General features: G+C 34.3%; 1 pseudogene; it reads right to left on the bottom strand.

The window, feature by feature from the left end:
* Positions 1-9,763: 9,763 nt before the first annotated feature.
* On the bottom strand, positions 9,764-10,818 carry LOC149219635 (putative U3 small nucleolar RNA-associated protein 11; annotated as a pseudogene).
* Between the last annotated feature and the right edge of the window lie 3,351 nt (positions 10,819-14,169).

Below are 14,169 nucleotides of genomic sequence, written 5' to 3'. Positions count from 1 at the left end.
AATGTTGAATGTTATGTATGTCATAATCTTGGACATGTTGCAGCTAGATGTAGAAGAAGAAGGGTTCAAGACCATCATGCAGAAAGATCATCACACTCAAGGTACTTTAATGGATATTGCTTTGCTTGCAATATGTTTGGTCACAAAGCTGCTGATTGCTACAGGAGGAACATGAAACATGTTAGATGTTATGCATGTAACAAGCTTGGACATATAGCAAAGGAATGCAGGAACAAAGGATGGACATCACACAAAAAGAAGAAAACCTCATCACACTTGAGGATATGGAGGAAGAAGGAAGTACAGTCAGCACAATGTACTGAGACACAGCACAACACAGACATATCAGACTCAGAGGGAGCTGAAAGTGTAAAACTTCAGTGTCCTGAATCTCATACGCAAGTCCCTTAAAGGGAAGTCGCGTATATACGCGAGTTAGACACTGCAAAGTCGCGTATATGTCAGTCTGAGAAAAGGCAGTGGGGACAGGATCAGAAAAAGGATATGATATGATTCAGTCTGTTATTTGCTCTATTGGTTACAGTCTGCTGAGGATGTGTGGAAATGTTTTATTACTTGTATGATGTCTAGAAGTGTTTTGATCCTAACTTGAGGATGATGATGTTTTGATGCTTATTGCTGATATATGCATGATCAGATCTAACAGATGGCACAGGTTGAGGGGGAGCATATGCCTTTAGCAATTCAATGTTGGCATTATGGTTAATAATCCTTGGTGATGATTCTTATATGGCTAAATGATATATCTTGCTATTGTGAGTTGTCTATGATAAACTCTCATATGATTCTTGGAGTTACATAGAAGATGTTCAGATCAGATTTATGGTTGATTCTTTGATGATGCATATATGGTGCTTACATGGTGATCTTCATAAGAACAAGGAGAAGTACAAAGCTTGAATACACATCTTCCTCACTTGATGATGAGTCACTTATATACTGCTGTTATCATATGCATAAATGATGCAGGCACCCATGCAGATAAGGATTGTTGCTGATGATGATATCAAGAATCTTTGTCAAAAGAATTTGAGCTCAAGATACATAGTGCTGATACATGGATGACTACTCAAAGTTGCTTTATTGAAGACATGGTGATGAGTTCTTATCTATATGATGATAGGTTGATCCTTACATATGTTAATTGATGCAGATGTTCCCAAGTAATGATACTTGGATCATGTAGAGCTTGATGAAATGACTATGGTGGTTTCACACATGATACAATGTGAATGACTCTGGATTCTATTCAAAGGGATGAATTGATGCAGACATACCTTGTTATAGGTTGATGACCTATTCTCTACAGGACATTTACAGGTTGCTGATATGGAAATTTGTGTACGCGTGTTGTTTAAAGGATATTCGCGTGCATACGCCGTTTTACAAGGGGATAGTCGCGTATATGGTGTACGCGTGTTGCGTAAGGGATATTTGCGTATATACGCTTGTTTATGTGTATACAGACGCGTATATGGAGATTTGAAGGAAATCAGCAGGAACAGATGTTGGTTGCAGAAAGTCTGATATAGGTCTGACAGAGATCATCTGGCACAGGTTCAGGGGGAGCAAATAATCTTCCAATGATGCATTGTTGGCATTATCTTAGAAGCCTTTGGATCTAGTTCACAAGTTGTTGTTGATTTCAGGTGAATCAAAGTCAGAGGAAGAACAAAAGGATCTCTTATGCTGATTGACAAGATGCTGGCGATATCAGTTATTTGTGACTTTCATAAGTCTTGGTCTAGATCTATTGTCGCTATGTCATGTATCTCATTTGTGATATCTCTTTTATGGTGTCAAGGTCATGTAACGGCCTATTTTGGTTTCCCCACTATGCCTGGGATGATTGATGCAATATGATTGGTTGTCATATGTAAACTTTTGATGTATCCCCACTTGGTTGGGTGGATGAGTCAATTTTTGTATATCCTCACTTAGTTGAGAGATGGATGTATGTATGAGTCTTTGGTGATAGGAAGGTCTTTTATGATGTATAGAGTCATGTTCTTCTTGAAGAACATCTTTTGCAGATCTTGCCTACAGTCAGGAAGAGCATGTACAACACACTTCAGCGGTACAGAGATTCAGCATGTACTCAGGGGGAGCATGGACAGATTGTTACACCTTGGCATATACAAAGGGGGAGACTATTCAGAGATTTCAGAAGGTACTCAGGGGGAGTATGGACAGTGGAATGATTCAGCAAAGGAAGAGAATATCTTGGTCCACCCTTTGCCCTTGATGTCAAAGGGGGAGAGTGATTCGGTGTTGTTGCCATCAAGTCCAAAGGGGGAGATTGTTGGCATTATGATACATGTGTTGTACTTGATGGCAACCCTCTCATAGAAGAATATCTCACTTACGTATAACTGGGTGAATCTTCAGAGGAGATATCACATGTGACTGATGGAGGACAGCTCAAAGGAATCAGATGATGAATCTTCAGAAGAGATATCAGATGTGACTGATGGAGGACAGCTCAAAGGAATCAGATGATAGTTCTAAGTGTGACAAGTTAGCTTTGCCATCAAGTCCAAAGGGGGAGATTGTTGGCATTATGAGACAAGTGTTGTCCTTGATGGCAAACCTCACTGATGACAAATCATAGTACAGAAGGTCAGCAGCAAGGAATTGATGATCAGACTATAAGAAGAAGAGAAAGTTCATACACGCAGGTTCGTTAAGCCCAAGTCGCGTGTACACGCAGGTTGGCTTCAGCAAAAGCACGTGTATGTGGAAAAGTACCTTTGGTCCATGGCGGTTAGTCCTTGGAAGTTGTGCCTATGGTTTCGGACCATTGTGTCTCGACGGGCGTGTCGATCCCTAGTTTTGAAGTTGATGGTATTGGATTTCTATGGTTTTGGCTCTTGGTATTGAACAAGGCCTAAGGCTATATAAAGGGAAGGAAATCATTAGGCAAGTGCATCTGAAATGTCTTGAATATCTGATGAAGCATTAGATCCAGTATGCAGGGTTATGGGTTGATGATGCATTGCTTGATCTGAGCTAAGGAGAGATCTCACCGGTTGATGGAGAACTAGATCTAAGGAGAGATCGGGATCAAATGGTTTGAAATGAACTATCTTTATGATGCTTATTCTAGATCTACATACTGACGCATGTATAGTTCTATAAGTGTTATGAGTATGACTGATGTCTGGTACAGCTGCAAGTTATGAGAATTTATTTTTAGATCTGTACGCGGGTTGTCTTTGGTAAAAGCACGTATACACGCGGGTTTGATTCATCGAAGTAGCGTATACATTGTAAAGCTTGATATTTGAAGTTGCAGATGGATCTGATGGTTATTACAGAGTTCTGTGTCTGCTCTGTGTTCTGGTGACTGTTGTTGACAGGGTTTCAGTGATTCAGGGTTTGATGATTGTTTTGAGCTTCAATGATAGTTATGGGTCCAGTATGAAAATTGGATGAAATGTGGCCTTACAGATTATGTGTTGTGCTTCAGTGTATCCAGTCTGAAAATTGATGAAACGTGGTACCTGGAGGTGAGAAGATTGTAGGCAAGCACCTACGTACTAGTATCTAAGCTAGTACAAAAGCTAAAGGAGATCTTTGGAGCATTGTAGCAGGTAGCAGCCTGCGTACTAGTAAATGGATCGGCTAGTACAAGAGCAAAGGGGGTTGTAGCTCCCGTACTGGTATAAGACTGCACCAGTACCAATATTGTAAAAGGATTTTCTTATTAAGAAGAAGATTGAGATGACTTGCAGCAGGTGGTTTTCACCCACATTGGGTTTCCACCTTATATCTTTGTGTTCATGTGTGTGGCTCTTGTGTGATGTTCTGTTCTGTTATTCTGCACCTGTTTACTGTTAATATGCTTAATAATGATCTGATGCATTTACTGAAGATTAAGCTAACTGAATTATAAGATCTCTGGATATACGCGAGTTTCATTAGACACAATGGCGTGTACACGCGGGTTCACTTAATTGAAGTAGCGTATATGTTTCTGAGTATGAAATTGAAAAGTTTGATTGATCTGATAATACTGATTCACCCCCCCTCTCAGTATTATTTCCAACACACCAAACTGCCCATCCTTCGTCATGTTAAGAATAAATAATAAATTCCTATAAGGAAAGTTTTATACCATTTCTCAACCATTTGCAAGAGAGTTAATTATTGAAATAAGATAAAATAAATGTAGTCCATACCTGAAATAGAAATGTGTGCACTCTTAGTATTTCTTCATTATCACTTACCTTGCCTTGTATGATTCCCCGGATCGCCTGCAAATGTAAGAGTAGATTCATTTCCAGGCTACCATGGAAATATTATTTTTCAGATATATGTTGGGTAACTGTCATATTTGTTCACAATAAAACCTATTTAATCTTACATACAGTTGATGTTCAAAAATTGAAATTAGCATACAAAGATAGCAGATTCTAGGTTGATCTGAATCTGATAAATAAAAAATCAGTTGTGCATTTAGGTGAAGATTAAGAAGAGAACCAAAGGAAGATAACTGTTCTACTATTTTTTAATATATAATCATTTTATGCTATCATAATAGACTCTATCATCTCCATATCATTACCAAAAATATATAATCTATGATCTATGCATGCTTCAAGACTAAATGTTCAAGTTCTGGTGTGGCAATAATTCCTTATCATCACGGCACAACAAATGTCCCGCTTTTCGCTGCACTATTAATGGATCAAGTGTCTGCCAGAGATTCTTCCTAAACCAAAATCTCACAAATGTATCTAATAGAGCTGAGATTAGGGTTCGAGTTTTATGGGGTACCTTTTGTAATCTAGTATACTCTTGTATTAATATCTTAGAAAAATGGTTACATTCATGGCTGTCAAGGGCCTGTCAAAGCGGAAACCAGGCCTCGGACAGTTTCTAAATCTCGACATTATGTTGTCTGGGAAAGTCCATCTGTATCTACTATAACGTAAGGCCTTTTTGCAAAGCATCCCTATACTGTAGAAACAACAATACTAACAAGTAAAAATAGAAAGAAATTGAACCCAACAAAGTTAACTAGGAGGTGGTTTGGCTAGCCCATCTTGGCTGGAGATCTCATACAAATATCTAGCTGGAAGCTTGATCCTGGGGATTCAATAATGCCTGCAACGAAAGCCAAATTATCCTTAATGGCAGGCTCTCAATCCATGACCTAAAACAAAACCGAAATTCTTCTCCTTCTAAGCCAATGAGTGCTTGATTCTAGATTATTCTTGGGTGTTTGGTTAGCCATGGAAAAAGTGGTGCCGATAATGTACAGGTAAGACTACAAACATATTGTTTGAGTGTGTGTATTTTCAATTCGACATAGCCCAGGAAGTTGAGAGGAGCGTTAATTTTGGAGATAAACCGTGTCAAAGAGAGAGTAACTCATTGCAGCCTAAAACTCAACATTACAAGTCAAATGATTAGTTTTCATTTGGGATTAATGTTGAATCAGTCCAAAGCTTAGGCATGGTTTTCAAAGTTGTATCCCTACAACAACAACATTATGGTTTTGAACATTCATATCTGGCATATCAGAAGTATTCCAGATATTATGGGCTTCAAAGTCAAACCTTCAGAAAGAAGGATGTCGAAATTTAAGAATGAGGCAACCCTCTAAAGCCTCAGAACCTATTTTTAATGTAAATATTCTTAGCTATACAGGTTATAGTAATATAATTATTTTATACCAAAAACTACCATTAATGACTAGTTTTATCATTAATGACTAGTGTTAATATTCTAAAAATAAAATTCATCAGGGTTTCTAAATGATTCTTTCTCTTGAAGCCTCTACATTATCAATAACAATCTCAACCATCAAAAGGAAAGAGAGTGAAGAAAGGCATACAAACAAAGTAACATATGAACATGCATAAGCAAATGCACGATGATATATATATACATATATACATATATATATGTATGTATATATATATATATATATATATATATATATATATATATATATATATATATATAAATTACATAGACAATTGTATCATAAATGAGAGATGCCACTCTGGATCCATGCCATTTCACAAAAAGAAGATTATGGGTGATTAGATGCAGCTTTTCCTGTTTGCAAATGTTATGAGAAACAATTTCAACCTAGAAATAATTTATTGAAAAAAAATATATAAAGAAATTTTGCACGGCATACCTGGATGTTTTCTTACTTCTTGTGATAATCACGAGCCCTAAGTACATAGTCCTTGTGTTTCTCTAGTAACACAAATTTATTCCTTTAGGCCCAAACGTCTCTACTAGTCTAATGTTTTCTTCATAAATTGTATTTCTAGGTTTCCAAAGTTTACAAAGAGATATACAAAAAAATCATATTATTGTGTTACCTTTTACAAAATAAATCACTGACTAAAAATTCTAAGGAAGAAGAAATACATACAGTTGGGCATGTTCCTTGTGAGCTTCCACTTTGCAACATTTCTTAATGATGACATAATTGAAAAATAGATAACATAAATATGCAAAGACAAAACAATTTAAAAATAGAAATAAAAACTTCTTTAGTGTACTCCTCATCATTACTCAGTGGCAGACACACAAGCTAGATACCATGATTACTACCTAATGGGCCAATAAAGAAATAATACTATATGTTTCTAATTAGTAACAAGTTAAACACCAAGTTCATATAGTTCAAACCTCAAGCTGTCAAGTCCAGAGTTCAAACTTCCAGCTGTTGAGTTTCTATTTTTAAAACTTCAGTTCAGAATCTAAATCCCTCTGCAGTGGACCAGTGGGTGAGGTTAAGAGAGCAACCACTTCACCTTCCACCATCAGTCAATCAACATACAAATTTCCTGAACTTCAACCTAATAGGTGTAGAACAAAGATGGATATTTTTTTCTATCAGGTTGTATCTCGAGTTGGGCTTGAAAGCAGGTAACTAATGTGGATTTTCACCCAAAAATGTCATGAATACTAGTGAAAATCCTGTTGTTTCGATTATAATCAACACAAAAATATGGTTCAAGGAATAACAAGGAGAATTTGTAGCTAGTCCCAACCTTTAGACAATAATCCACAACTTTTTAAGAACTTATAAAAGAAACAAAACAAAAACTATGTCACAATTTGTTCAATCTATTCAAAGCTAAAGGTGTATATGTTCAAAAAATATAGCATAAACAAAACTAGAAGATTTATTGAGCTAGAATGCAATAAATTTTCCAAAAACATAAACCTCAAGTTTCCAAAAGCATATTACAAGAGAACTGTAATGTGGCTACAAATGACCCATTTTAATATTTGGGATCAATTTGGAAAATTGTAAACTTATTCTAAATGGAAAACGTATAGGACATAAAACCTTTTCTATTAAAAAAACTATAAACAAGTCAAATTGCAAGGAGTGAAGTTTAAGTGTTAGGAGTCACTATTGAATGGAACATAAAACATACATTTCCTCTTAACTTTAAAAGTACCATACAAAAAGTTGAAGTGCAGCTAACTGAGCAACTGAAATTCTCCAGGGAACATATAGGGAACATTGGGAATGTCGGGGAAACAATTGGCGACTTATAGGAACTGCCAATGAACATCTAGGGAACATTCCTCAACAAGAGGGTACACTCACATCTAGGGAACATTCCTCAACAAGAGGGAACATTTGAAAAATGTTCCCTAAACTACCCCAGATATGGGGGGAGCATTTGGAATGTGCCCATGTGCCCACCATTCTTGACAACATTCTCCTCATATTGGGGACATTCTTCTCCAATCCCCAGGTTCCCCTGTAACAAGTAACACCATGAACATGTTGCTAATACTCTAGGAGTGCTTTGGATGCTACAAAGAAAATTGTCAATATATGCAGAAAGGATATAGTTTATGGTTATTTATGCATAAAGAGTCAAAAAATAACTAATTTAGATACAAGTATTTGTTTATGATGGATGTACATTTTTCATTCAAAGAGCCTATTTAAAATCATATTTATTTTTCAAAATTTTAAAAAATTATTGACAAGCACTATCAACATTTCCGGGGGGCGGGGGGGCGTTAAGAAAAGTGGCAAGGCTAATATTAATGACCAAAATAGGTAATTTATGTACTATTATAAATTTACATATAATTTTAAGAGAACCACTAAAACTGATCATATTAACAAGAATGTCATTATTTTTTTGTTTTTTTTTAATTTTGTGGAAAAACCTGTGAACAGTTTTGAAACCAACGTTTCGGACTAGCTTAGTGAGTCCATCATCAGGGCAATGAGATTTGTATTTGAGAAGAGAGAGCGTGAAATTACGGAGCTTATTAATAGTTATTTGAAAAATATTTCTGATGTCTTCTTTTGTAGTCGACTTATAAATGATAATTTAATAATTATTTAATTTTTTTATTTAGATAAGTATTTATTTTACTTATTATTTATTATAATAATTTTTTTATTTAGTTTTAATTTTATTTTATTATTGTTAATTTATATATATCTATATCTATATATATATATATATATATATATATATATATATATATATATATATATATATATATATTATTTTAATATTATTATTATTATTTTGAAATTTATATTATTTGTTTAAGATCCTAACTATATGTTAATTGTTTTACAGGAATGTATATAAATTTAAAGATTAGTTTTGAAAATTTATGTTAACTAATTTATTATGTGATTAAATTATTATTTAAAGGATTAGATAGGGAGTTAGCTATGATAGGTTATGTTTATCAATTTTAATTAATTAAATAATTTTGTTATATTCTCTTAATATTGATTTTTTTGAACATATACACTTAAGCTCATTATTGGCAATTCCGAAGATAATAGCATTTGGGTATCAAATATAGGGTAGGGTGTATGTATTCTACTACATATAGTTCTTTCACTTATGAGGTGTTAGGTATGTTTTGGAGGTAACAATATTCTCACTACCATAGAATATATATAAATTAAATTGACTCAGATATGTTTTTGGTTAGAGGAATTCTGACTCGTCAAACTAGGAATCTACAACCAGATTCATCCAACGGGATCAATTCTTTCTTCCCTATTGTCCAACCAAGTTTTGGTATAAAACAAGAACCAAAGACTTAGATTTCATTCAGATGTCATAGCAGTGACGACTCAAATATCTTCCCCCAACCTCTGCCAGCAGGATATCCTTCTGATAGATATTTGAGGAGATGTTGCCTGAGAGGTTGGGATAGACTTCAAAGGATTAACAGGATATCTTTCTGATAGATATTTGAGGAGACCATGCCCGAGAGGCTGGGATAGGCTTCAAAGGACTAGGGGTGTCTGGATTCCCTGAGGGCCCACTGCCAAATGTTATTTCCTTCGATCCAGAGTACTAGTCTCCATGCTTCATTAAGCAGCTAGTCATCAATTCAAATTTTCTTCCACATGAGCTTAAGTGGTAGGAGTGGAGGGGATCCTTGCTCTAGGTATCACCCCAGGATTCCCTCTATTATGCCATTCCTAGAAAAAAGCACAAAATTTATTATTTACTAAGTTTAATAGAAAAGGGAATCTAAAATACCATAGAGGTGTAATGACAGCGCACATAATGAGTAACTTATTAGTTAACACAAATCATTGCCAAATATGTTAGATAATGAGTATTTCTCAATGAGTCTATTAGGGAAATAAATGAACCTCATGAATGAAATTAACATTGATGTATGCATTTTCTTTTGCCATATCTATGATCATACATTAGACCACTAAAAGTGTTAAGGCTTACTAAATAAATTTGGCATGCTAATAATACTTGTATTTGGAATTATAAGTGTGTCTGTTTGAAGGAGGGAAACCAATGCAATGAAGTGCAGACTGAAGTCGCTCTACTTTCTACATCATTCATAATAAACACATTAAAATATTGCAAAAAAAATATAAAAATTCCATCCACCTTCACATTGTCCAATGTACTTAGTAATGTTTGTACCTTCTTTTCACTTTGTTCTTTTTGAAGCACATATTGAATGTCTTGGGTCTTCATTAATAATAGATCCTCATTAGAATATTACTTTGCACCACTCCTAAGCACAAAAAATAATCAACTTTTAACATCTTAAAACTTCGTGCAATTAAAGAAAGAAAGAATGAAATATTTGAATTTCCTTACTTTGGATGGTGCACGCCATCAATATTCCTAGTGTTGATGATCTTAAAATAAAATCCATCAGGGTTTCTGGATGTTTCTTTCTCTCGAAGCCTCTATGTTATCAATAACAATCTAAACCATCATAAGGAAAAACAATGAAGAAAAGCATACAAACAATGTAACATATGAACACGAATAAGCAAATACACACTGATATATATAAATCACACAGACAACTATATCATAAATGAGAGATGCCACTGTGGATCCATGCCATTTCACAAAAGTAACATTATGGGTAATTAGATGCAGCTTTTCCTGTTTACAAATGTTATGAGAAACAATTTCAACCCAAAAATAATTTATCGAAAAAATAATATATAAAGAAATTTTACATGGCATACTTGGATGTTTTCCTGCTTCTTGTGATAATCATGAGCCCTAAGTACATAGTCCTTATGTTTCTCTAGTAACCTAAATTTATTCCTTTCAGCCCTGCATGGAAAAAATGATAATAATCTAATGTTTTCTTCATAATTTATATCTCTAGGTTTCCAAATTTTACAAACAAATATGTCAAAAATCATATTATTGTATTACTTTCTCTAAAATAAATCAATGACTGAAAATTATAAGGAAGAATAAATACATACGGTTGACCACATTCCTTGTGAGCCCATAGCTTTACTGCATTTCTTAATGATGACATAATTGAAAACTAGATAATGTAAATCTCCAAAGACAAAACAATTTAAAAATAGAAATAACAACTTCTTTAGTGTACTCCTCATCATTACTGAGTGGCAGACACACAAGCTAGATACCATGATTACTAGCTAATGGGCCAATAAATAAATAATACTATATTTTTCTAATTAATAACGAGTTAAACACCAATTTCATATAGCTCAAACCTCAAGCTATCGAGTCCAGAGCTCAGACTTCCAACTATTGAGTTGTTGCTGTTCAAACTTCAGTTGGCTCTAAAGCCCTCGGTAGTGGACAAATAGGTAAGGTCAATAGGGCAACTACTTCACCTTCAACCTTCAGTCAATAAACATATAGATTTCCTAGAGTTTAGCCTGATAGGTGTAGAAAAAAGTTGGATATTTTTTTCTATCAAGTTGTATCTCTAGTTTGGCTTGCAAGAAGGAAAATAATGGGGATTTTCAAAGCCCAAAAATGTCATGAATACTAGAGAAAATCCAGCTATTTCTATTCTAATTCATAGATAAATATGGTTCAAGGAATAACAAGGAGAATTTGTAGCTAGTCCCTACCTTTAGGCAATAATCCACAACGTTTAAAAAACTTATAAAAGAAACAAAACAAAAACTGTGTCACAATTTGTTTAATCTATTCAAAACTAAAGGTGTATACGTTCAAAAAATATAGCATAAATAAAACCAACAAATTTATTTAGCAATAAATTTCCAAAAACATAAACCTCAAGTTTCCAAAAGCATATTACAAGAAAACTATAATCTAGCTAAAAATAATCCATTTTTATATTCGGGATTGATTTGGAAAATTGTAAAATTATTCTAAATGGAAAACGTATAAGACATAAAACCTTTTCTATTAAATATATATATATAGATATATATATATATATATATATATATATATATATATATATAAAAGTTAAATTGCAACCAATGAAGTTTGAGTGTTAGGAGTCACATATTTGGACAAAAGAAAAGCTGACAAGCATCATTTTGAAGGTTCTAAAATTGAAATTAGCATATGAACATAACGGATTCAAGCATTGCAAAAAATAACAAGCATATTTGATTGGAATCAAGAAGATTTCAATAATGATATAGATGCTCCATTATTCTTGAAATTTTCATGGACTATAGCTGCTTATGGTCCACTGACTGTACAACAGACAGGGGATGGAAATTCTTTTGGGGGGGATGTCAAGGTCTTCTACACATGGACTTGGTACATTAGGCAATTAGTTTGATGTTGCAAAAGTTAGTACTGCTCATGAAGAATCTTCCAGCTCTAATCAGATTACAAGTGAAGCAGCTCCAAATTCCTTCAATGGAAGGAAGAGAAAATAAATGAAAGAAGATAAAGAAAAGTATTTTCTTCTCTTCAGGCTGAGAAGGATACACGGGTTGGTTTTATTTCTTCCAATAGTCAGATTTTTGGAATTTATTATAAATATTTTCATTATTATTATGTTGTGCCTATCAACAACCCCCCTTTTATTAGTGTTCGTAATAACATTAATAAATGGGGACCCTTCCAAAAAATCAAATCTTAGAATTTAATCATGCCTTTATTTTTTTTAGAATAAAATAAGATGTCAATGTGGAACTTGCTAAAACATGGAAATTTACCTTTTCATACTTTAAGTGCATAAAACTTCACAATGCGTTTCTTATAAAAATCACTACATGATCAAAAAGCCTAAGAATAAATTTATAACGGAAAGTCGTGAATATTAAAGTAAACCTTTAAAAGGCCCGCTTTAAGAAGATTATCCTTGCATCGCAAAACAATTACGGTGGGCCTCCCTTATAAAAGTTACCTCTTTAAAATGTGATCTGTGAAAATTCGAGATCGTAAAATCCTATAACCTTATCACATCACACTTTCAACACGCAGCACTACTTGATAAAGGATAAGAAAATATCGTGAAATGCAATAGCATTTCACAAATTGCATATCACAACGACTCATGTAACGGTGGGTTTTAACAAAAACAAGTTTTGCGATATAGCAATCTGTGATATTGCGAAGCAAATTGCAAAATCATTTTTATCACAACTCGAAGGGTTCAGGGTTCTAGGAGAGTACTTCCTAACTTTTGATGTGAAGTTACGAACATTAAAGTTAAGCATAATGGTTCATTGGTGTTCATTTACTAAAAGAACGATTATGATCAACGTAAAGGACCATTTGATGCAAGTTGATATCTTTTGATATGATTTAGAATTAAAGACCCTCTGTCACCTTATTTTCATCCTTCTATTGATTATTTCTACATTCACTATCATTTTTATCATATTTTTCTCTCTGCTTGCAACTTTTAGGAAGAGCACACAGAGCAGAACATACAAAGAAATGGTGAAGAAAGGAAAGGCACCCATTGCTGAAATGTCAGAAATGACCCCATTGTTCACAAACACTACCTATAATCGGGATGCAGGGACATCTATGTGGGAAACAATGTATCAGCTATTGGAGGAGGAACAACCAAAAATTATGGAAGTAATAGTTACAATGGATGGATGCGACTCTTCTGATGCATCTCTAACTGAACTTGCATGCTCATTTCTACACCACATTGCTACAAGACGAAAGATACTCCCTTACACCGACATGGTTAAGTGGATTATAGATGACGCAGACATATATGATAGAGAATTCAAGGCAACGAGCCAAGAAGTCATGGGATCAATTACCGCAGACAACCTGAGACTCATGTACCATCTACCAAAACCCCAAGCTATCTACGACAAGCAATTTGTTGAGAATTTCGCCAAGGAGAATGAAGACTTAGCAGAATGCATGAAGCAATGGTAAAAGAATGAGGAAAGACTCAAAAAAGATAAAAGAAGTATGTACACCATTGGTTCTCTTTGTTCCACTTACTATTTTTCCGCTGCTATGTTATGTAGATTGTTTGGTAAACCAGACAACAACAAATTTTCATAAGAATGGTTACCAGTAGTGGATGCAGCTATCAATGCTACAATAATGAATTGAGCCCAAATCCTATCAAATAATTTAGCCACTAAAATTTTAGAACACAGAAGAAGAAGAAGCATTTCTTCAAGGGTTTACCCTCCATTTTTTATGAGAGCCTATGTTATGGATGTTGTTTGTTTTCTTTCCAAATTTCTTGTTATGGGATGGAAGTGGATGGCTCAAAATCCACATCCCATTAAAATTTATCACAAAGTCATGTGGAAATCAAATTTTGTGCCACATTCCTTCAAAATTTGTCATGGATTTATACTCCTGATTTAGAAAAAGATCTACAACAGAGATGCCCCAAGGTTTTCCCAAGAAGCTGCGGTAGATATTCTCCCTGTAGCGAGAT

Source organism: Pinus tabuliformis, chromosome Q, assembly GCF_031772625.1.
Source record: "Pinus tabuliformis cultivar Carrire ecotype Pingquan chromosome Q, CPIR1, whole genome shotgun sequence".
Lineage (NCBI taxonomy): Eukaryota > Viridiplantae > Streptophyta > Pinopsida > Pinales > Pinaceae > Pinus > Pinus tabuliformis.
Note: the sequence above shows the minus strand (reverse complement) of the source record. Positions and strands in the feature narration are given on the sequence as shown.